Source organism: Carlito syrichta, unplaced genomic scaffold (assembly GCF_000164805.1).
Source record: "Carlito syrichta isolate Samal-C Ts95f unplaced genomic scaffold, Tarsius_syrichta-2.0.1 Scaffold309640, whole genome shotgun sequence".
NCBI lineage: Eukaryota > Metazoa > Chordata > Mammalia > Primates > Tarsiidae > Carlito > Carlito syrichta.
The window spans coordinates 419,659-444,953 of NW_007253736.1; the positions used below are offsets into that span (position 1 = coordinate 419,659).

At 35.7% G+C, this 25,295-nt stretch overlaps 1 pseudogene across 1 annotated transcript; it reads left to right on the forward strand.

The window, feature by feature from the left end:
• Positions 1 to 576: 576 nt before the first annotated feature.
• On the forward strand, positions 577 to 1,300 carry LOC103269923 (annotated as a pseudogene). The gene has a single exon (XR_002482504.1). The product of XR_002482504.1 is annotated as a kinetochore-associated protein NSL1 homolog pseudogene (transcript).
• The last annotated feature ends 23,995 nt before the right edge of the window (positions 1,301 to 25,295 follow it).

Here is a 25,295-nt window from a genome sequence, read left to right on the forward strand (position 1 = left end):
ACAGCTATTTTGGAGGAAACTAAAGCAAAAAGCTCAGCCTCTCTGAGATTTTTTTTTCTGAAGTGTGACATATTGAAATAATCTCTACTAAAGAGAGTACTGATAAAACAACTGAGCAAATGATATTAGTTCAGAAAATGAAAGAGGCAAATGACTTGTTGAAGAGTCACTAATATGAACAAGGTAAAATAGTGTAATATACTTGCTATAACCATTTAAGTTTCTAAACTGCTTGGTATTTCAAACTTATAAAGGTGGTTATGACAATATTCTACTAATAACAACTCAATTTAAAGAAAATATTTTTCTTACGTTTAAAAATAGAAAAAATATTGAGAAATTGATTAGAGGAGTTTTCATTTTTTATTCTTTGAAGCACACACTGTTCCCTACCTGTGATCTTTGGTTTTCCTAATTTCTTCAGTGATAGAAAGTTCAAGATTTTCAGAGCTCACACTAAGAGATCAGAATTGACTCACCTTTAAATATTGTCAGAAAAAAGAACTTTCAGAAGAAAACTCTTATCAACACATCTTTTCATACCATGAGGTGAGTATTAAAATGAGCACTGAGTTCAAACTGGGAAAATGGCGGAGGCTTCTGAGTTGGTGGTCCTCCACTCTCCCGCGAGCAAGGACATGACGGCGGAGACAAACAGCCAGGCCTTGGAACCCAACACTCTACAAGAGGAATTTCGGGTGCGCAGCACTTCGAAGCGGACTGTGACGGAAATGCTACAGCTGTGCAGTTGCTTCGTGCAAAAGCTCAGGGACACTCTCCTGGAGGAGATTCAGGAGCCCGCCCTGCAAGACGCGCAGTGGATTTTTGAGTCAGCTGTGCAAGAGAATGTCAGCATTAATGGGCAAGCATGGCAGGACACTTTAGATGATTGTCTTATGGATTCTGACATCAAAGAACTTGAAGATCAGTTTGACGAAATCATAGTAGATATAGCAACAAAACATAAGCAGTATCCCAGAAAGATCCTGGAATGTGTCATCAAAATCATAAAAGCAAAATAAGAAATTCTGAAGCAGTACCACCCTGTTGTATATTCATTGGTCCTAAAATGTGACCCTGATCTAGACTCTCATATGGAAAATTTGAAATGCAGAGGAGAAACAATAGCTAAGGAGATCAGTGAAACCACGAAGTCCTTGCCTACACTAACTGAACAAGGAGATGGATTTGCTCAAATTTTAAAGATGCAGCCTATTATCCAGCTCCAGAGGGTCCACCAGGAAGTTTTTTCCCGTTGTCACAGGAAACCAGATGCTAAACTGAGAGCTTTAAAACACATGGAGAACAGAGACTGGATATGTCAGCCTCTGAGACTGTTTCCAGAAAGACCTCCAATGTCGTACCGTCACCAACAGAGACTGTTTCCAGAAAAACCTCCAATGTGGTACTGAAGAGAAAGCAAACTGAAGACTGTCCTCAGAGAAAATGGTATCTATTGCAGCCAAAGAGAATTAATCTTGATACATAAGCTGTTATTGGTTGTTTTGGGAGTTGATAATAGGCACTATCAACACTTAGATTATGGCCTAATATCTAGACAAGGTTTCATTTAAAACAAGCTAACTCTTTTACTAGTGATTCATTTATGCAAATATAGTAACTCTATGCTGGGATATGATGTAATGTATGTCTTTCCTCACTATTTCATCATAAGTGAAATTTATATTTTTAAAAATATTGACACAAAGCTTATCAATGGGCGTTTAAGAGTGTAAACTTTTACTGTCTTTAAATGTCATCAACTACTGACTGCCTTATAACTTTTATGGAACTTCACAAGTAACATTCTGCTGGATTTCCCATGTATACATCTTTCTAAAAAAAAAAAAAGAGAGAGAGAGAGAGAGAGCTATCCGTGTGATGGTTCTTCATTTAAGTGCTGAAAAGTACAGGTGCAGTTTTTTTCTTTAAATGCAGCTTGATTTATCAAATTAATATGCAGATGATGAGACTGGCTTTGATTTTGTTACTCTATGTTAAGCTAATTTGGTTCTCTGGGATTAATAATTAGTATTTTTTGTTTTTGTAACACAAAAGCAGCTATTATGTGTGCAAAAATTACTCTCAGAAATAAAAATGTGCATATAGCCCATGTTTTCTGCCCATGCCTTTTTCTTTAAACCTTTAACATAATCTGACTTGGAACTAATTGTTTCTTTTTAAGAGTTTTTCATTTATGTCTGTTTCAAAATAGGCAGGTCTATGCAGACCTACTCCTAAAGTCCTAGGAAGCTCAGAGGCCACAAAAAGAGGCTGACCCAGTTTCTTAGAAGGAAACATTTAGTAGGAACTTATGAACAGAAGTCATGTCTGTGTCTCAGGCAGTGACAAGATAGTGGATCCCTGCACCATTACCCTCCCCTCCAGACCCAGGATTTACATACACCATAGGGGGAGGGTGATTCAGAAAGGATCTGTAGGACAGTTGAAGTATGATAACATCAAGGTTGTTTGACCTGAGGGCAAGATTTATGGTAAATACATGCTCGTACACAAGGAACAATAGATAAACTGGAAAAAATTGTTATTATGGAACAAATGAGGTCATACTGAAACATTTTACATTGAGGATCTTTTTTTTTTAAATCAATATTTTTTATTATGATTTTGTGGGGTATAGTTAACGGTTAGGTGTACAATTACGTTTCATTCAGGCACCCTTGTTGATAAGAGGTGTTTCCCCATCCCCAGACAATATTTGCAACTGTTAATCCCATCCCCCTCCCCCCCATAGTTTCCCAGTGCTGTCAGTCATTTTCTTATAGTATTACATTGGATGTTCAAGGTCCATTATATGAGTGAGAACATGTGATACTTGGATCTTTGTTTCTGTGAGAGGTCACTCAGTATTATAGACTCTAGTTCCATCCAGGTTGCTGTGAAATTCATGATTTTATTCTTTTTTATGGCTGCGTAGTATTCCATTGTGTATATGTACCACATTTTTTTAATCCAGTCCTCTTTTGATGGGCAGCATGGTTGTTTCCAGGTTCTTGCTATTGTGAACAACGCTGCAATAAACATATGTGTGCAGGTATCTTTTTTATAGAGTGATTTGAGGTCTTCAAGGTATATTCCCAGTAGGGGGATTGTGGGGTCATATGGAAGGTCGATTTTTAGAGCTTTTAGGAATCGCCACACTGCTTTCCACAGAGGTTGCACTAGTTTACACTCCCACCAACAGTGTAGAAGTGTTCCCTTTTCACCACTTTTATATGTCATATATATAATCATTGGTAGAAGACAGTTATATACCTTTTAACATTTAGCTATACCTTTTAACATTTAGCTAGTTTCTTTTTTTTTTTTTTTTTTTTGAGTCAGAGTCTCACTCTCACCCAGGCTGGAATGCAGTGGCATGCTCACAACCACCACAGCCTCCACTTGCTGGGCTCAGTCAGTCCTTCCACCTCAGTCTTCCAAGTAGCTGGCACTACAGGTGCATGTCACCACCCCCAGCTAATTTTTTGATTTATTGTAGAGACAAGATCTCGCCAAGTTGCCCAGGGTGGTCTCGAACCCCTGGACTCAGGCAATCCTCTTGCTTCTGTCTCTCAAAGTGCTACGATTACAGGTGTGAGCCGCTGCTCTCAGCCTTAGCTAGTTTTTTTTTTTGAGTTGGAGTCTCACTCTGTCACCCAGAGTGGAGTGCAGTGGCCACTCCTGGCCACCGCAACCTCAACCTGCTGGGCTCCAGCAATCCTTCTGCCTCAGCCTTCCAATTAGCTGGAACTACGGGTGTGCACTACCACACCCAGCTAATTTTTTTATTTATTGTAGAGATGAGTTCTCGCCAAGTTGCCTAGGCGGGTCTCGAACCTGTGAGTTCAGGCAATCCACTCACCTCAGCCTCCTAAGGCGCGGGATTACAGGCTGAGCCACCAAGCCCGGCTCTTAGCTAGTTTCTTATGGCTATTGTTGTGTTTCTTACTCAAATTACACAAGGTAAACAGGACCATCTGTTTCCCCTTTTTATGACTATGATACCTTAATCCATTTTTAGAGGATTACTAATCATGAAGTTAGAAAATCTGTACTTCCCTTGTTCTTTATGTCTTTATAACCATAAATGTGAATAACAGGTTTGTCTCAGTGAAGAAAACTTTTAAAACCACTTTATTGCATTGTGTGTGTGTGTGTGTGTGTGTGTGTGTGTGTGTGTGTTTGTTTTTTTTTGTTATTTTTTGGAGTTGGAGTCTCACTCTGTCGCCCAGACTGGAGTGCAGTGGCTACTCCCAGCCACCACAGCCTCACCTGCTGGGCTCCAGCGATTCTTCCGCCTCAGGCTTCCAAGTAGCCGGAACTACAGGCGGGCGCTACCACGCCCGACTGATTTTTTTATTTATTGTAGAGATGAGGTCTCGCCTGCCCAGGCGGGTCTTGAACCCGCGGGCTCAGGTAATCCACTCACCTCAGCCTCCCAAAGGCGCAGGATTACAGGCTGAGCCACCGAGCCCAGCTGCATTTTGTGTTTTAATGTTACAATTTAAAATGTATATTTGTACACAGCAATGTGTGTTTTATTAAAATAACATCAAAAACAAAAAAATGAGCACTGTGAGAAATAACCTAGGATGTCTTTAAATTATAACAATCCAGTTTTTGAGAAAGGGGACCTATTTTTTCTAATGAGAGCTATATATGACTTATAAGACTAGAAAAATGTTAGGAGTCAATCTTATCAAAAATAATTAGTAAAGTATGAAATCACAATAAATATGGTAGATGTATCAGAATTTTATAATAGTGGTCACTTCAAAAATATATCAAATTTTGGATGACTGAGTAATAAATTCAGGCTTTGGAGGACACAGAAATGCTTCCAACAAGAGATGATATTTGAACTGAGGTTTAGGAATGAATAGGTAATAATGACCTGGAGAAAAGTAACAGAGACCAAAGGACCAATAAAGACATTGAGCTACAAAAGTGAATGACAGAAATTTAAGAAATGACAAGTTGTCCTGAAAGGGTGGAGCATAGAATCTACTGGGGACAAACTAGAGAAGGGTGCAAAAGTAGCAATTCTAGAAAGAGTCTTTCAATTATATACAAGAGAGTTCACTGACTTATTTCACAGTTTCAGATATGTCTAGTCATGTTCCTCTAAAAGTGTCATCTTTTTAAACCTGAACAACTGCAAGAATATCATTTGTCCTTATTCAGATGCACTCTTCATCAAACATTCAAGAAGACTTTGCTTTTCAAACTATGCTTATGTGACAGGCTTTCCTATTAAAGTCATGCCTTTCCAGGCAGTGGGTATGCTTTATCCACTTTGGTGCTTACAGTACCATGTAGCATATTGTAGGTGCTAAATAAATGAATAAATAAATAAGCAACACTAAGCAGTAACTTTCTGCATAGTTACAGCAGGCCTTGCATTAATAATTAGTGAAAATTTGGCACTGAAACATAGAGATCATTACATTAAAGTTTCATGGTTAATAAAGAGAAACCTGAAATGCATTGATAATTTATGATTTCATATGCTTTTCTGATTAATTTGCCTAAAAATAATAAGACTTTAGCCTTCAAGTCAGAAGAATACTACTGGCTAGAAGTGTGACGCTGGGCAAGTAAGTTAACTTCATCTTTAAAAGGACAACTAATATTAAAGTCTTTCAAAACACTATAAACAGTCAAAAACTAATGTGGGATTATTTTACTTTCTGCATAATTTTAAATATTTAAAAAATAGTTACCTCTTTTGTTTGCTGTTTTTTCAGAAAATAAGTTAATTCTGTATAATAAATTTTATTTCTTTTTTGTTTCTATCAGCATGCAGAAAATAATTTTACTGTTGTTATTAATATATGAGTCATATCATTAATCATTTTGATATGAAATAAATTTATATCTATATATGTCTCATTTTAGTCTCTCCCTTATCAGTATAGAAAAAACTTAGTATTAGCATTACAATGTGGTTGTATTTGGAAGTTTATAAAGTAAAAATTTAAAGTATAAATGTTGAAAATAAGGAAGAGAGATAAGCACAATTTACTTATTAATTTATATATTCTCACTTTTACTCTCTCCCTCCAAAAAAATAGTGTAGTTAAACAAAAACATAGTACATAATATTTCATAAGACAGCCTTTTTATATTTGCTGAACTTATTTATTAGAGGAGCAACAGGGAGAATATAAATCTTTTAAATATCAAACTAGTTCCTTCGGGGCAATTAAATCTAGGATATGTATGCAACGACTTAGATAGAAGGCCTATACAATTGAACAAAATTTGTCATTATAGGAAAAGTAAATAACTTACACATATCCAACAGGAAAACATTAATCAGAAAAGGCAGAACAGGCAGGATACTTTTCACCAAGAGCTTAAAGCTACACATGAAGCAGAAGTAATTCATTGTCAAGAGTTTAGACATTAAAAAACATTACCACAATGACTTTTAAAAGGAGACAATTTTTCAAAATTATGGCTTAACCAAATAGTGATCACTGGCCACTTGTGAAAGATAAGTATAAACATGTATTTAAAATGTGTTAACTAAAAGTAACAGTAATGACCTAAGACCTCAAAGATTCAGTTCAATAAATAATTGCCATGCATATATTCAAACAGTAGTTCAGGATATAAGACAATACAGCACAGACTTTACCTTCAAGCAGGCCAGTCGCAGAAGGGAGACAGGTTTACAAATACATGTTATAGTAGTAAAGCAAAAGATTAACAATGTGTAAAGGGTACAGAGCTAGCAAGGAAAATGAATAATTACGAGTAATTACATCTACAGATTTGGGGGAGGGAAGAAATAGAGGAGAATTCAGCGATGAACAGTTCAACCAGAATTGTACATTCCCCTACTTCTTTCTCTATGTTCCTGAAAAGACAAAGGCTTGGTTGAAAAAATGAAAAAGGATAATCACAGCAGGATTTGATTTTATTCCTTGGCAAGAAATAAAGGATGCATACAGGGGTCAGAAATCATGGTAATTAGAGAAGGAGGTTTAGAACCTAAACAATCGTAATAACCAAAGAGAAAGACTTTTTTTTTTTTTTTTTTGAGTTGGAGTCTCACTCTGTCGCCCAGACTGGAGTGCAGTGGCCGCTCCCGGCCACCGCAGCTCGCCTGCTGGGCTCCAGCGATCCTTCCACCTCAGCCTTCTGGGTAGCCGGAATTACAGGCATGCGCTACCACACCCGGCTGATTTTTTGATTTATTGTAGAGATGAGGTCTCGCTGCCCAGGCGGGTCTCGAACCCGCAGCCTCAGGCAATCCACTCACCTCAGCCTCCCAAAGGCGCAGGATTACAGGCTGAGCCACCGAGCCCGGCTGAGAAAGACTTTTAAATCACTTTTAAATTAAATTTAGCATCATATGAAGTATTACTTTCCTCCATATCTTCCAAAATGATCAAATCTGCCAAATATCATCCACAAACTTACCCTGTATATTTATTTCTAGTAAAGAGTAAAAATCGTTTAAGTTGTTCAGGTTTTGATACATGGTCAGAGGCCTTTATATATTTAAAATTTTTTTTCAGTGTCATTTATCAAAGACCTTCCACATGTTCTCCTACTGTATGCCTAAGACATACTCAGGATAAACATTAAGGAAGCTGGTTGATTACTTCTCAATTTGAGTAGACTGATAACCACGCTAGAAAAATACATTAGAGAATTTAGAACAAATACAAGGTAAAATCCTGTTACAGGTTATCTGTTTGATCATATGAAGAAGAGTATAAATTGTGCTCACTGATTAAACTGAAAATAGGAGAAAGAGTATATTGCAATGATATTGTTAAAACAATACTAAAAAATAGTTGTTTATCTTAGACTTTTAAATTTTAGGCTATCATTTTGGAGTATCTATTGTGTCACAAGTATTTTATTAAGTGCTGCATAGGCATTTTTTTATTTAGTTACTACCACAACCTGCGCGTAACTGATATTATCTCCAATTTACAGATGAGGAAGAGTTGTGATCCTCCAGATGTACCTGTCTTAAGAAACTTCCCAAAAGTACTGGATTAAAATGTAATGAGGAGAAGGGATAGAAGACACTGGGAATTTGTCAGAACAAATTCATAGTCTGGATGGTGCAAAGAAGCAGGGTGATCAAAGAATTTGAAGTATAAATTCTGTCTTTTTTTATTCACTGGAAGAAAGCAAGCACTCACTTCCAACTGTATTCAGGTTACCTTATAACCTACTCTCCTTCTCACTGAGTTTGACCTACACACTTTTGAGAATCTGTGTGTAGCTAACTCCAGGCACCAGTTCCTAGATCGAGGAAACCTGAAAATAGGACATAGGTAGTATCAGCTGTAGGAATGGATCAGGCCTAAAGAGTTCAATAGCCAATATTTTGTGTAGTTTTTCGGTGTCACCTATATAAGTACAAATATTTGATTTGTGTGCCCTGTAGGAATACAACATGCCATGAATAATGGAAACAGTTCTCTTCCTGCTATTTGAAGGATTCCAAGGAACCCCATAAAACAGCTTGCTTCCTCTCAAGAAGAAAGATCCACTTATTTTGACAGACGATCTCTTCTCCATATACTTGTCATAAATTAGTAACTATTTCCCTGATGCAATGATAAATTCCCCAAACCAGAGAAGACAGTTTTATTTGCTAACCCTCATGTACTTTCCTTGTCAGCACCAGATCCCCAAGGTGTTGGCATTAAAGTATGTGGCCTTTTGTGACCACACTGTATTTTAATGAATCTCTTTAAAATATTGCTCAAACTCCAGAATTTCATGAAACAGAATTTGAAATTTGTTTGTCTGAAGTTGTTACTTTTTAAAATTTTGTGGGAAGATGAACTTTCTTACACAAGAGAATTACACAATAGACAGTAGCAATACTAAAAAACTTAGTATTTCTAATTTCATATGTTTGAATCATTTTTTTAGCGAGGATTCTTTAGGCAAATATTTTATGAGGTTATATATTATTATCTATATATATGCTATATATTATTTCTAAAATATGCTGCTCACCACTTCCCATTTCTTCTGTTTTGCTACTTAAACTTTCACTTATGTTGTCTTAAATCAACATGAAATTCTAAGTGGTAGAGTTAGGTTTGGAAGACTGGCAGAATCCATTACAAATCTCATGTTTTGTAATAATTACATTGACATTGTAAGTTCTCATTGATGACTGTGCTATGCAGGAAAGCCTTGGCTCTCAGTCAGCAGCAATTATTGGGAAGTCAGAAACTTGGTAAGTATCATTTGCAATACCTCTGACTATCCACTTTAGTGAGCACTTACACTTCTGCAACATACTTTAGGCTTATATGTTTCCAGTTTAACATTTTAATTTATTCAACTAAGGAAGTTTCAGAATGACTCCCAAGAAGGCTAAAGAATTACTCCACAAAATAGTCTTTATAGTTTGAATGAATTGACTTCTCAATCCTAGTAACTTAGGAAATAGGTCTTTTTTATTTTTATTTTCTGAGTGAGGATCAAGTAGCAAATAGAAAACTTCAAACTATAAGAATCTTAGAAGAAAACGCAGGAGAATCCTTTCTGCCCATTGGAATAGGCAATCAATTCTTGATCATAACCCCAAAAGCATATGCCATAAAAGATAAGATAGACAAGTGGGACCTCATCAAACTGAACAGCTTTTGCAAAGAAAGAGAAACCATCAAGACAGTGGAAAGACAGTCCCCCAAATGGGGAAAAAATTGCTAACTGTATATCTGACAAAGGCCTAACATCCAGGATCTATAAGGAACTCAAACAAGCCAAAAGGAAAAAAACAAACAGCCCTGTTAAAAGTGGGCAAAAGACATAAACAGACATTTCTCAAAAGAAGACATATGAGCAGCCATCAGACACATGAAAAAATGCTCAGCCTCACTAATCAGAGAAATGCAAATCCAACCCACATTGAGATACTTCCTGACTCCAGTAATAATGGCCATTATTAATCAATAAACAACAAATGCTGCTAAAGGTGCAGAGAAAAGGGTACACTTCTACACTGTTGATGAGAGTATAAACTAGTTCAACTGCCATAAAAAACTGTGACAATTTTTAAAAGAACTAGAAATTGACCTTCCATATAACCCATCAATCCTCCTTCTGGTAATATTCCTGGAGGGAATCAAATCATTCCACAAAAAAGGTACTTGCACATACATGTTTATTGCAGCATTATTCACAATAGCAAAAACATGGAACCAACCATGCTGCCCATCAAAAACGGGCTGGATAAAAAAATGTAGTGCGTATACATGATGGGATATTATGCAGCCACAAAGAAGGAAAAATTATGGACTTCACAGCAACTTGGATGGATCTAGAAACTATCATTCTCAGTGATCTATCACAGATACAAAAACTGAATACCACATGTTCTCATTCATAAGTAGGTCCTTAATATTTATATTCATAAGTAGGTCCCTACAAGAGAGGAATTGGCAGTAATGGGACACAGCCATAGGAGGGGGTTCCACATAACATCACTAGGGTACCCAATCCTAAACCAGGGAAAGTGAGGACCAGTGAGAGATCTAAACTTCACCTGAACATAGACCACATATGTACCTTATCCTGACTTGTACCCAACATCTTTAAAATAAAATAAAGGATGAGAGAAGGAAAGCGGCATCGGTAATATCTATCTCATTTTCACTTCCTGTCTAAAGGTTCTATGCCAAAACAAACAAACAAACAAAAAACTAGCTCTAAGTGTTTTTCCTAAGAATAAATGTGGCTTCTGACTTGTGTGATGTTAATATCCTTTCTTAGCTACATTTGAGTGTATGCATCTTCTTTGCTCCTGCACAAAGATAAAGAGTAGGGTTGCCTCTTGGGTTACCACCCTTCCTGGAATGAACTAGAAAGTCCCAGTAACTGCCCTAGTTTGTGAATGGGACTCAGAATCTTCACAGAGCTTCCCACCACGATCTCAATTCTGATTTGTTACAAGAAAATCTATTCTCAATGGGTGTACCCCTTTACATGTTGACACCAGAAGCAGGGCTTACCCTTCATCTGTTTATTCCTCCTACGATAACTCCAGAGAAGCAGGGCCTATATTATCAGTGGTTCAGTGACCATATTAAGGAAGGCAATATTTATTAATATTTAGCTGAGTTTTCCCTGAAAGAAGTGGGGAATATATTTGCCTCTGAAGATGCTATCACAAAGGAAGGACCTAGAGTGTCAACTAGGGCATGTAAAAATTCATTTTATTTTTTATCAAGATTCCTTTACCATTTCTAATTTAAATTTTTGGTTACATTTAAATTTTTAATTATATTCAAATTATATCTACATAATTTATATATGCTTGATATTAACTTATATATTCAATATTATTATATTGAATTATAATTATTTTTAAATTAAATTTATATTATATTTTAAAACCTAAAGTAATATATCAAAAGATGAATTTATCAACCAAAGTATATATATAGGGTTTTTTAAATATCCTAATTCTGCTAAATTAGTTATTTAGCTTTGAAGTTTTTTCTACTTTTTCTGAATTTCTAAGACATGAAAGATCTGCTGTATTATTATGATTACTCTGCTATTAATTCATTTTTTCCACAAATACATACTTCATGTCTACTATGTGTACCAATTAGGTTCTTAGTTCCTTTCCATGAAATAGTTTGTTTTTTGTTCTTTGATCATACTTTGTTTTATAGATTTTTCAAATACATACATATAATAAGTCTCAGGTATATCTGGCTTTAATATTATTAATAAGAATCATGAAGAACTTTTATCATTTATTGAGTAGCTACTATATTCCAAAAACAATGCCTTTAAAGGCTCTAGGTAAATAATCAACCATATCCTCACATTTCAAATGAGAAAATCAATTCAAAGAGAGACTAACTAAACTAACCTACCCAACTTTCAATTCTTGAGCACAGAATAATAAGATGGCTGCAACTAATGCAATCAAAGTAATTGATGGAATATTTTATACATAATCCATAAAATAACTTTTGGGCAGTAAAGAACTTGATTCATCATAGTTTGATTAGAAATAGCTGAAATTCCTCATCAGTTTCTCTACTGATTACATAGAATTTAAACCTTAGGTGGGTTGGGCATGGTGGCTCATGTCTATAATCTCAAAATTTTGGGAGGCTGAGGTGAGAGGATTGCTTGAGCCCAGATGTTCAAGACCAGCCTAGACAATATAGTCAGCCCTTATCTCTAAAAAAACTTAAAAACTTAGCCAGGCATTGTGACATATACCTGAAGTCCCAGCTACTCAGGAGACTGAGGAGGAGGATTGCTTGAGCTCAGGAGTTGGTGGTTGTAGTGAGCCATGATCATATCATTGCACTCCATTCTGCGTGACATAGTAGACCCCAACTCAAAATAATAATATTAATAATAGTAGTAGTAATAATAATAACAATAAAACTTAGGTGATTTTTATAACCCATGCAGTAAAATTCAATAGCCTGAAAAGAAGGGTTAAGAGACTTTTCTAACAACAAAATTTCTAGTAATAGTAGCAGCATTTGTTAATTTATGTATTTTAAAAAATAAGTCACCTAGTACTAGAAATGCAAACAGTGAGCGAGATGCCACAGTTTTAGACTTTGCTGACATTTTGGCTAAGATATTGAAGAATTGAACAAACAGATATTAAATTTGCAATTTAGTTAAGTACCATGGGAAACTTTAGAGAGGGTAGAGAAACTTCCGTATAATTTAAAAGGAAGTAACAATCAGCAAGCTTGGAATGTCAGAGAGGTACTCCCTGTAATATAATACTGAAATTGGAACAAAATGGATAATGCAAAGTTAGGTAAATAAATAAATAAATTTGGAATGGTGGAAGGAGATTCCAAGCAAAGAGGCTCACATGAGTTGAGTTGGATGGTGTAGGGTGGAAACAAGCTTGTTCTGCGAGCATGACTGGAGAAGAAAGAGGTCACCAGAGGCACCAACTGAAGAGATGAAGGATGATATGTAGTGTAGATGAATACATAGACAGGAGCCCAGATCACGTCGGCTATGTGGTGGAATTAGCAACTTATTTAAGAAAAAAGGAACCCCATTGAAAATATTTGCATAAAGGAGCAACTTAGCCAAAAATAACTTGAAAAGTCCACTTTTCACTGGACTAAGTAGGACAGATAGAAAAAGATAGAATAATTTTAAGAATATAGATGAGCTTACCCACAATAGGAGGGATACTCTATCCCTAAGCTTAGATATCTAGAAGTTAGAACACTTGTTTTTATAGTTCATCTAATTAACAGACATGAGAAGTAGAGATAGATGACACTCAAGAAATTCAATAATCTTAATTGGATGTGAGATGGATGGGCCTAATAATAGCTTTCAAAAGAACTTTAGTACTTGAAATAAATACTAATAGAAACAAAAATGATAATAAATGATTATCGGGCAATAGAGATTGTTTCAAGTTCATAATTTTATTAATTCAGAGAACTCTGTGAAGTAGAGAATTTTGTCAGGCCCACTTTGAGAGTTGTGGAGAGTGTAAAGTTATCTTTTCTAAAATCCCACTGCTGACAAGTGGTAGAATGAACATCATAATCCAAGCAGTCTGGTTTCAGAGACCACATGAGTAACCACTCTATAATGAACGACACAGCTGATCAACCAAGATACAGCACTGAGTCCAGCTGAGGTTGGAGATCATAATGTGTGGTGGGCCTGTCTGATCCACCAGTGCCAACACAGTCTGGGATGACTCTTGGAGTTTTTTCATGTAAATTCTCTTTTTACTCTGAATTTGATGTACTAGATAGAGTAGGTTAATATATCCTGAATCTGTGTTCTCCCTTCAACCAGTCAACCACTGTTTGTCCTCCTCTATTTTCCCACCAGAATATCCCTCTCCCTCTTCTCTCTGCCTCCCTCTCGCTCTCTCTCTCTCCTTCCCTCCTTCTCTCTCTTCCTCCCTGAGTTGGGTTCTCACTCTGTCACTCAGGGTGGAGTACAGTGATACAATCCCAGCTCACTGCAGCCTCTACTTTCTGTGCTCAGACGATCCTTCCACCTCAGCCTCCTGAGTAACTGGGACAACAGGCATGCCCTAACATACACGGCTAATTTTTTAATTTTTTATGGAAATGAGGTTGCACTATGTTGCCCAGGTTGATCTCGAACTGCTGGGCTCAAACAAGCCTCCCACCTTAGCCTCCCAAAAGTGAGCTACCATGCCCAGCCATTCTCTTATTTTATGATATTCCAAATTCTCAAAAGTAACACAGAGTATTACATTTTTTAACATGTCAATGTCACTAAATATGTGATTTAAAATTCTCTCTCTCTTTCTCCCCTTCCCTCCCTCACTCTGTCCCTCTCCTTCTCTCTTGGTCTCCATTCCCTGGAAAAGTTCATTAATGGCTGAATATTTAGGTAATAACATCATGATTTCTTGGGTTGAGCAAGGCTAGAATTTCACAAATATTCCCTTCTAAAAGATGACTAATGCTAATTCAGTGAAGATTTTAAATATAATTTATTTGCACTTGTCACAAAAAACAGTGTGTATGTAATAGTTATATGTTATTGTCACAAACATATGCAAAAACCAAACTTTTTTGTTGACTGTAAATTTAACTCCTGTGCCCCCATGTCCAGGGGAGGTGGAAAACTCAGTCTTGTTGAATCAAAGTAAACTCAATCATTGTTGGATATTTCTTACAAGAAGAAAGAAAAGAAAGTGTTTTTAGTATAGATAACATGAGGAATTCACAAAGTCTAACAATTGAAAAATAGAATCATTTGATTGTTCAGTGATCTCTCTCACAATCTCTTTTTTTGTATTTTCTTCAAAACAGCCTAAAATCTTCTCAAGAAAAGAATCCCAGGAATAACCGGGCTCGGCGGCTCAGCCTGTAATCCTGCGCCTTGGGAGGCTGAGGTGAGTGGATTGCCTGAGCCCGCGGGTTCAAGACCCGCCTGGGCAACTTGGCGAGACCTCATCTCTACAATAAATCAAAAATTAACTGGGCATGGTAGTGCACGCCTGTAGTTCCAGCTACTTGGAAGGCTGAGGCAGAAGGATCTCCAGAGCCCAGCAGGTCGAGGCTGCGGTGGCCGGGAGCAGCCACTGCACTCCAGTCTGGGTGACAGAGTGAGACTCCAACTCAAAAAAAAAAAAAGAGAATCCTAGGAAATAGACAAGATCAACAACAGCAAACATCAAAAATACATTAATAATTGAACTATTAAATTCTGTTTTCTGTGCCAGAACGGTATTCAGCAGAGAAAGGTCATTCAACATGTGTTTGCTGCATTAATAAGCGAATGAAAAAACAAAATAATTTTAAAGACAAGGGTTATGAGGGTTCTTGGAAAAGATGTCTTTGCTGTCAAAAAAATTATCCTAGAGAGTGGATTTGTACAGAACTGTTGTCTACATCATAATAAAATATCATTTACTTCACTAAAAATGATATTTTTTATTTAATAGGATAAAAGGAAAACATAGAAATATAACAAAATAGCAATAAAAACATGCAACAAATTCAATGTCTATCAAAAAAATTGCTCTTGATTGGTAAAAATGTGCCCTGTTTTATTTTGCAACATGCATCAGTGGAGTACACAATACCCTCTTTCCCTATCTAAGCAGCTTGAAATAAATATTTTTTAAAGAAAATCTGTTCCATTTCTTTAGCTTTGTTTATTTCTTAAAATCAATAGGTATTTGGAAAGAAGCATGCTTTCATTTTGAAACACACAAAGTTATGAAATCTTTCTGCATTAAATATTAGTTTTCCATTTACTTTCACAATTTTGAAACAGATGTGGTTCTATTTTTTGCTGAAGGTAATCAAGTTTAAAAATCATATAATAGTTTAAATATCCCATAGCCTGTTTGGAAGTATCCATACTGACAGGTGGTATTTTTTCAATTAAATTGGAGTGGATAGAAGTTATATTACATTATCTCTAGTGTGCTCTGGAAGCAAACTTACCACCATAGCTTAGTGGACCTTTCTTTTTTTAATTATAGAATTTATTTGCTGTGATCTGCATATTCCCTAAAAAATTTATGTACTGAAATTTAATCCTCACTGTGGTGATATGAAGAGGTCTTTTGGGAAATGACCAAGTCATGAGGGTTCTGCTATCATAAATGGATTTATACCTCATAAAAGGGATGGAAGGAAGCAGCCTAGCCCTTTGTTTGCCCTTCTGCCCCTTTCACTATGTAAGGACACAGTGCTTATCTGCTCTGGAGAATGCAGCAACAAGGCATTATCTTTGATACAGAGACTTGGCCCCTCACCATCAAACCTGCTGGTGACTTGATCTTGGCCTTTCCAGCCTCCAGAATATGAGAAAGAAGTTTATTTTTATTTTTTTAAATTATATAGTCTAAAATGTTTTGTTATACCAGCATATACTGACTAAGACATCACTCTGGGTACAACATATAAGTATAGTTTACCTATCTTCATTTCCAACTTTTCTTTAACAGATGAAATTAAAGTCTATTTTCACTCTGTATTTTCCTCATTTTATCTCCTTGTTAAAGGAAAAAAAAAAAAAACCTTTGTTTTTTTCTTGGAAACAATTCCAGGAAGGTTACAAATGATTGTTTTATTTTAGTGTTGTATCCAAAAGAGTGTTCTGCTCATCTGTAGCATGGAGATGCAAACATTTCAACTATTTTGTTTTCTTTTTTATATATTTTATTTAAAACATATACACACACACACACACATATATATATAAATATATATATGGCCTTTATACTATTGTGAACATGAAAGTATGTGTTATTGATTTAAATCTTCACATTCCTTTTTTTTCTTTTACCAATTAGTGGAAGCTCACCAATCAACCAACTGATTTAACATTTTGGGAATAATCAAATAAAACTGATAATGAAGTAAAAAGAGAAAATGTAAGTGTAGGGTGTTATTCACATAAGATATTCAGACCCTAGTGTTTGGAGGGGAGCACAAGCATTTGTCAAGTGCAACCAATTAAATGCCATGTTCATTACTTTTGGATATTGCATAACTCTTCCTCTGGATCCAGTTGTGTGTTTAAATCTTTGACTTATGTGCAATGAAGAAAGGATATGTTGGTATAATATGAGTTAGATGTTTAAATTGCATAACCATTTCAGTTTAATTATATGATTCTCCCAGTTAGCCAACCTTTCTGAATGACTCTTAAATTATATATTTAAACACATATTCTTCCAGGAGAAAAAATGAGAAATAATTGCATGTTCTTTTCTCCAAGTTCCAAAAGCTGTTCAATACAGATCCTGTCTTTATGATGAGCCTCGAACTTCTTTAAAAATACCCTGTAACAGCCGGGCTCGGTGGCTCAGCCTGTAATCCCGCGCCTTTGGGAGGCTGAGGTGAGTGGATTGCCTGAGCCCGCGGGTTCGAGACCCGCCTGGGTAGGCAAGACCTCATCTCTACAATAAATAAAAAAATTAGCCGGGCGCGGTAGCGCGCGCCTGTAATTCTGGCTACTCGGAAGGCTGAGGCGGAAGGATTGCCGGAGCCCAGCAGGTCGAGGCTGCAGTGGCCGAGAGTGGCCACTGCACTCCAGTCTGGGCGACAGAGTGAGACTCCAACTCAAACAAAACAAAACAAAACAAAAAAACCCTGTAACAAAGTATCTGTAAAGCGAAAATGTACATAACTTGCGTTCTTCAAGCCCACGTGAAATGAATAAAGATATCAAATGAACTGACATTTCTGCATTGCAGTTTAAAATAACATCCTGTGTGACTTCTATATGCTGTGCTGTGAGTGCAATTTCAGATTTTCTAAACACTGACTTTTCTTTCAAAGAATAATGTTCCAGTTCCTGTACTGAGTGTGTGGAGACTGGTTCTAAAGCTAGGGGGAAAGTTAAGAATGTGTGGTTTTTGGCTTCAGAATTAGCCATGCTTTAGTGATCTTCTGCATTAAACTGTTTCTTATTAATAGATCATGCAACTACCCACCATTCACCCTTCTCTCTACCCCACACACAAATCTGACACATTCTCATAATCAATAGCAAATGTGTATTTTTGAAAGTTTCATTTTTTGTCTTAATCCTGCCCTGACATTCACTCTGATACAATGAAACTATGACAATTTAGTGTTTAGAATGTGGCATGTAAAATAAGTAAATGTATTCTGATAATATCATTGTTACTTTTGAAATAATACATGTATTGGGTTTACTCTTTGCTCCAAAGATAATTAAGATTTGTTCTGAGTAAACAAAGACATTATATAAAGTAGTGTAGGTAACTATAGAAATTGTGATAAAATATATATAACATTTTCCTCTTAAAAGCCATTTTTCACTTTAGATACAGATTTTGAAAGTATTTGCTTTAACAACGAATACTCTTTTTTCAAAAGGGTTTTCCAATGTTTAATTTTCTTCCCTGTTTAATTAGTATAAGTTACAACAGTTCTCCTCAAATATTTAACCCCCATTTAAATCTTATGACATCCACTATGTACAGTACAGTATACTCTATTAGCCTTTAGCTAAGTATATACAGTTGTCCCTCAGTATAGTTGGGGAATTGGTTCCAGGATCCTCTCATATCAATATCCTTGCATATTCAGTCCCTTGTGGAATCACATATACACAGGTTTTGCATTCCAGAAATACTGCATTTTAAAAATCCTAGCTTAGTTGAAAGAAACGCCATATAAGCGGGCCCACACTACATAAAACTGTGTTATTCAAGGGTCAACTCTTCTCTGTTCTCATTTCTCATCTTCTTGCCTGCTTTGCTTCATTTACTATGTAAGTGCCCTCTTTTGGTAACACCCACTCCTTCCTTCCTTCCCCTGGCTTCTCTGCCACAGTCTCCTGGCTCTACACTCCGTATACATTCTTATCTAAATCTTTCATGAATTGACCCTACTTCTCACACTTCCTAAATATAAATATACACATAACTCTTCCTATTACACCTATCACTTCCATCTTTTTGTTCACCTCTCTCTTGTCCTCCTGTTCTAAACTTACATTAACATCATCTGCAGTTAAATTTTAAGCTCTGTAAGCACACTGATCTTTATCTTCTCTCTTTCTCTCTCCCTCCCTTTCTCCTCTCCTCCTCCTTCTGTCTCTTCTAATATTTCCTTAAGCTCTTTTCTGAGAATGCCCTAGAGAAGTAGATTAGAGGCTATATTTAAAACATAGATATTATTAGAGTTGAACAAAATGTTAGAGATCATTCATTCTACTTTATGGATGAAGAAAGAATCGAGAGGGATTATGTGGTTTACCTTTGTTTGAGTTTGATAGCTTTTTATTGAACATACACTACATGTCAGGCACTATGCTAGTGCTGCTTAAGATATGATATTTACCTTTAAAATTTTTAGGCAAGAGGAAGAGATAGTTGTATAAAAATATTATAATTCAATTATATATAAAATACATAACAGTACGAGACACTGGCATTTTACAGAGGAGGGAGTGTAATGATTGGTTGGAGAGTAAGGCAAAGACCACAATCAGAGGAAAGAGTACCTTGACAGAAGGTAGATAAAAGGTGAGAATTTCCCAAGAAAATAAAGAGAAAAGGATATTCCAAATAGAAGGAACAGTGTTTGGAGCATCTAAGTGGCTTAGACGGACCTTAAGTAAAGGCAGGTATTGATGGAAAGTTCAGAAATTGAAACAATGCATCATGTATAAATCTTATTTTATAATACAGGTAGGTATACTTATAGTTGGTGCTAAAAGTATATGCAAACATCATTGCATTTTTTAATGTGGAAGGAGTTCTTGACATTAGGTTATATCCTAGACAATATTTTCAGCAATATTCTAATTTAAATGCACTTACAGATGTGATGACAATAAAATGTGTATTTTATAATATGAGGCTTTGAAACTAAATTTTCTTAAATACTAATTTAATTGCTACTTACACATTTTGATAGATAAAATGTTATTAAGAAGTCATTTTAAAATTTCTGTTGATTTTTAGACTAAGTTATTTAGAGAATATTTTAAAATGTCTAAGTATGTGGAAGGGGTTATTTATATTTTGTTACTAATATCTAACTTACGTTGTGGTCAGGAAATGTTGCCTTTATGATACTGATTTTTAAAATATTTGCCGGTACTTGTTTCATTGCTCAATATAAGTTCAACATTTGTAAATACTACGTGTGTGCATAAAATGTGTATCCACTAATTATTGAGTACAAGAACTTAATACATGTCCACTAGATCAAACTTTTTATTTTTTTTTTTTTTTTTGAGTTGGAGTCTCACTCCGTCGTCCAGACTGGAGTGCAGTGGCCGCTCCCGGCCACCGCAGCCTTGACCTGCTGGGCTCCGGCGATCCTTCCGCCTCAGCCTTCCGAGTTACAGGCATGCACTACCACACCCGGCTGATTTTTTGATTTATGGTAGAGATGAGGTCTCGCCAAGTTGCCCAGGCGGGTCTCGAACCTGCAGGCTCAGGCAATCCACTCACCTCAGTCTCCCAAAGGCGCGGGATTACAGGCTGAGCCACTGAGCCTGGCGATCAAACTTTTTAATGTGCTTTAAAGTAATTTATATTCCCACATTTTTCTTTTTGCTCTCTCAATTATTATGGGAGGTTTTAAAAACTTTACACTATGATATTAGATTTGGCAATAACTTCTTGTAATTCAGTCAATTTTATAAGATATTCAAAGGTTCTGTGTACAGCTTTAGCATATCTGTGTCTTCTTGATGAAGAAATCATTTTATCTTCTTTATATTTAATAATGTTCCGGTCTTAATATCTATTATTCAATTTATTCAGATGAAAACTATGCCCAAATCTGAAATCTTTTTCTTTACATTTACTATCCAACCCATTAGTAAATGCTGCCAATTTTACCTTCAAATTATATCTATAGCTTAACTTCTTACCCCAGCACTGCTACCAAGAAGTTCAAGTCTTAGATATTTTTTAGTGTATATCTTTTATCATTTAAACTTATTATCTTATGTCCTCTATCTTTCAATTCTAAAGAATTTGACATCCTGAAGGATTTAATTCTGTGCTTTGTGTCATGTACTATTTTGCAGTGAATTATATTATTGAGTTCTTTAAAATATTAGATTATGACCCCATACTCTGGGAGACTTCATCTCTGAAAGTACCATCTGTTGAGGGTATATTCCTTTAGGGAAGTTTTGTTTTTGCTTTAGCCAGATGTTCTAAATGTGTAAGTAACTTGGGGCCATTTTCTATGTTAATTTCAAGATTGTACAGGAAATTAAAATACCTAGTCCATTTGTGGATGAGTCATAGATAAGTACTGTCAGAGTTTTTGTTTTTGTTTTGATTTGTTTTTCCTTCCAGGGTCTAGGCTAGCTGTCATGGTCAGGTTTTCTTGCTATCTATCTTTGCAGGTGGGAAGCTTTTTTCTTTTAAACATATTTTTTATTATAAAATTGTGGGGTACAGTTAAGGATTAGGTATACAAATGTGCATCGTTCAGGCACCCTTGTTAATAAGGGGTGTCTCCCCATCCCCAGACAGATATTGACTACCCTCCCCCCATAGACAGATATTGACTACCCTCCCCCCATAGTTTCCCACCACTGTCAGTCCTTTTTTATAGTATTATAGTAGATGTTCAAGGTCTATTATATGAGTGAGAACATGTGATACTCAGACTGTTATTACCCTTACCCAACTTAATGCTGTGGTCTCAGTTTAAATCCCCAAATGTGTCGACGGGCCTTAACTACTTTCCCTGCATGACTGTTTAAACCTTAGCTGCCAGTTGTCTCCAATCCCTCATTCCTGAAAAGTTACAGCCTACACTCTGACTTACTGCTCTAGCTTCAGTTCTCACTTGGTTTTCATAACCCACAATTAAATAAGAACTTTATATTCTACCAAATACCTCAAATTATGGTAGCAAGATAATTTATCAGGGAAATTGCTGGAGTATATATGACTGTAAATAGAAGTGCATTTCTATTTTAACATTTTAAACAATTAATACTGGGGAATCAGTATTAGCATTCCACTTTCAAAGCAGAGGTTCGCAAACCCTAGTGTGTATCAAAATCACCTGGAGTACTTATCAAAACACTGATTGATGAAATGTACCTGCAGAGTTCTAATTTCATGGTTTTGGGAAGGGGCCTGATGATCTGCTTTTTCTTTTAGTCTTCGTCTTCTTTTATTTTTTATGTTTTGATTCAGGGGTCTCACTCTGTCACCCAGGCTGGAGTGCAGTGGCATCATCATGACTCACTCACTGCAGCTTCAACCTTCTGGGCTCAGGGAATCCTTCTGCCTCAACCTCTGGCCTACCTGAGACTACTGGCATGTCCACCCCGCCCAGCTAATTTTCCGACTTTTTGTAGAGACGAGTTCTTGTTATGTTGCTTAGTCTGGTCTCAAACTCCTACATTCAACTGATCCTTCCACCTCAGCCTGCCAGAGGCCTAGAGCACTGAGATTACAGGAGTGAGCCACTGAGCCCATTCAGATCTGTATTTTCACCAAGTCTTCAGATAATCTTGATGCTGCTGATTCTAGGACCTCACTTTTTTTTTTTTTTTTTAATAAGGCACTCGTTTATTCATAAGGATAGATTTTTTCATGGTCTAATCACGTGTCTAGGACCTCACTTTAACAAGCTGTGCTCTACAGTAAAAAAAAAAAAAAAAAGCAAATGTGAGGAAATTTGGGCAAAGATTTTTTTTTTAATTGCTGGTCTTTTTTTCTAGTGCAGGTTTTTTTGGTAAAAATGTATGAGGCACAAGTATAATTTTGTTACATGCATAGATTGCATAGTAGTGAAGTCAGCTTTTAGGGTATCCATCACCTGAATAACATATATTACATTCATTAAGTAATTTATCATCATCCACTCACCTCCCATACCATCACACTTTCGAGTCTCCGTTGTCCATCATTTCACATTCTATGTCCATGTGTACCCATTATTTAGCTCCCAGCTGTGAGCGAGAACATGTGATATTTGTTCTTCTGTGTCTCATTTGTTTGAAATACTTTTTGAGTGAACTAACCAACATCTGTCCCCAAAACTTACCCTTTATTGTGAAATTTAAAAAGTATATTTACACGAAGACCTGAAAAATCATGAAGTGAAAAAGTCAGAGGAAAGTGTTTTATGAAGTACAAAAGACTTGCAGCAAGAGACCAGGATGCCAGAGCACAGAATGTGAGGAAGAAAGAGGAGACAGAGGAGCTCAGGATTGACCAGCAGGGACCTCAGGAGTTACATAAACTTCCTCAAGGATGAAAGCAGCCAGAGACAGAGCCAGCATTTAAACATAGTTAAAGCTCTATGCTTTACTGCCTTTTTGCTTAAGAACTGCAGAGAGATTCTTTAGACAAATGTTTACAGGAAATTTTGCTGTCCAGAGAAATTTTGATTTGATGATTTCTTATACAGTTTCCAATCAGTAAAATCAGACAAATAAGGATAATGTGTATGAATAAAATAGTTGAGATACCTATTCAAATCATGCTTCTCAGATCAAGAAGAAAAAATACAAAAACCCAAAGAGAATATGGATATGAATAAATGATAAATATTGAAAATAAAAAATGTACTAGACATATAAAAATATGTCGAATAAAAAAGAAATTTAAGCAGCAATAATATATTACATTTTATTCATCAGATACACAAAATGTAAAAGATTAATCATACTCCTGTAGTCTGGGAAGGGAGGAAATAGGGATCCTCAAACATTGCTGGTATGAATGTAAATAAATATACCATTTCTGAAAGCCAATATGGTGATGTGTGTCATTAAAAAAAATTAATATACATTTGTCTGTAGCCTTTTGAGTTCTAAGACTTTATCTTTGAAAAATAATCAGACTTTGCCAAAATTCATGTACAAAATTGTTGGAGTATTCTTACCATACAAAAGATGAAACCAAAATATCCCTTTATTAAACTCTAGTCTTAATATAGACTATTACAATTATGAGAAAAACAGGCAATCAAAAGAATGTATCACTTCATTCTGCTGCTTTTGTCAGTGCTACAGGAGAATATAAAAGGTTATATCACAACATAACTAATGTCATATAAATTCACCCTTTTAATCTCAGTGCTGCAGTTAGAGAAAAAAGTGGTGAAGTTTATGCTTTTGTAAGCTTTGGGTTAACTCAGGTTCTGGGTTGTCTTTTCCTGCTTAGGAAGGGATATTCTCACCACATAGGAGGTTCTTAGGGACAGTTTGTTGTGTCCAGCTCTAGTTATTAACCAGGAAATATTACAAATATTCATGCAAGAATATATAGACAAATTGCAAAAAGATGAATCCTCTATTGGCCTCGGGTCAAATGTGTACAGCACAATATTGTTTACAACAGGAAAGATGAGATCTCTTCAAGCTCAAAAGTATGAGCTCGGGGGACAGTTTGTAAGTGATGGAATGAAATGTGATCTAGAGAAAGTTTGGCATATAGAGTATACCCAAGTGGTTGGTGGCTTGTTTCAGTTTTGTTTTGCTGCCCGAGTTGCACACACTGCAAATTAGCACTGTACTTTTCACCGTGTGTAGCATAGCCCAAGAGTTTATAGCCTACCACCAAGTAGTATACAGAGCCCATTTCCATTGAATAGGAATGCACATCAATTGAATATGGTGTTATTAAGAGCTCTTAAAATGTTTAAAACTGCTTAGTTTGCAAAGTTAAGGGTACAGAATCTGGAGTCAAATTATTTTGTATTAATAGCTGTCATATATATATACTAAAGAGAAAAATCAAAATTTAAACTCATATTTTGGTGATAAAATTTCAAATGATTTTAATTTTTCCTATACTTTTCTATATGTCTTAAAATTTATTCAGTAAGTAGATGTTGTTTTATAGTATTAAGAGTTACATAAAAATCACTATCAAATACTGGCAAATAATTTGCACAAAACATTTAAAGTAAATATTTGAAAGTTTCTGTCAGCATATTTTTTGTTATAATGTTGTAGAGATAATTATCATAATGCCATTTTAAATATTTGCCAGTTAATAAGAGGTTATTTAATATAAAGATGCCAAAAAATTACGAGAAATAATGGGAGAAGAAGGCTAAAATTATCATTTTCAATTGATAAGGCTTTGTACTTGGCAATCCAGTGAGAATGAATATTTTAGAAACTATTAATAGAATTCAGAAATGTGACAACTTACAATAGTATATGAATAATAATCCTTTAAAAATACAGCAGAAAAAATATTTCAATAACAATAGCAAGAAAAATGTTTAAATGACTAAGAACATTTTAAAATATTTATAATGGTTGGAGCTTCGTGAAGTTTATATGGGGCTATTATCCTACAC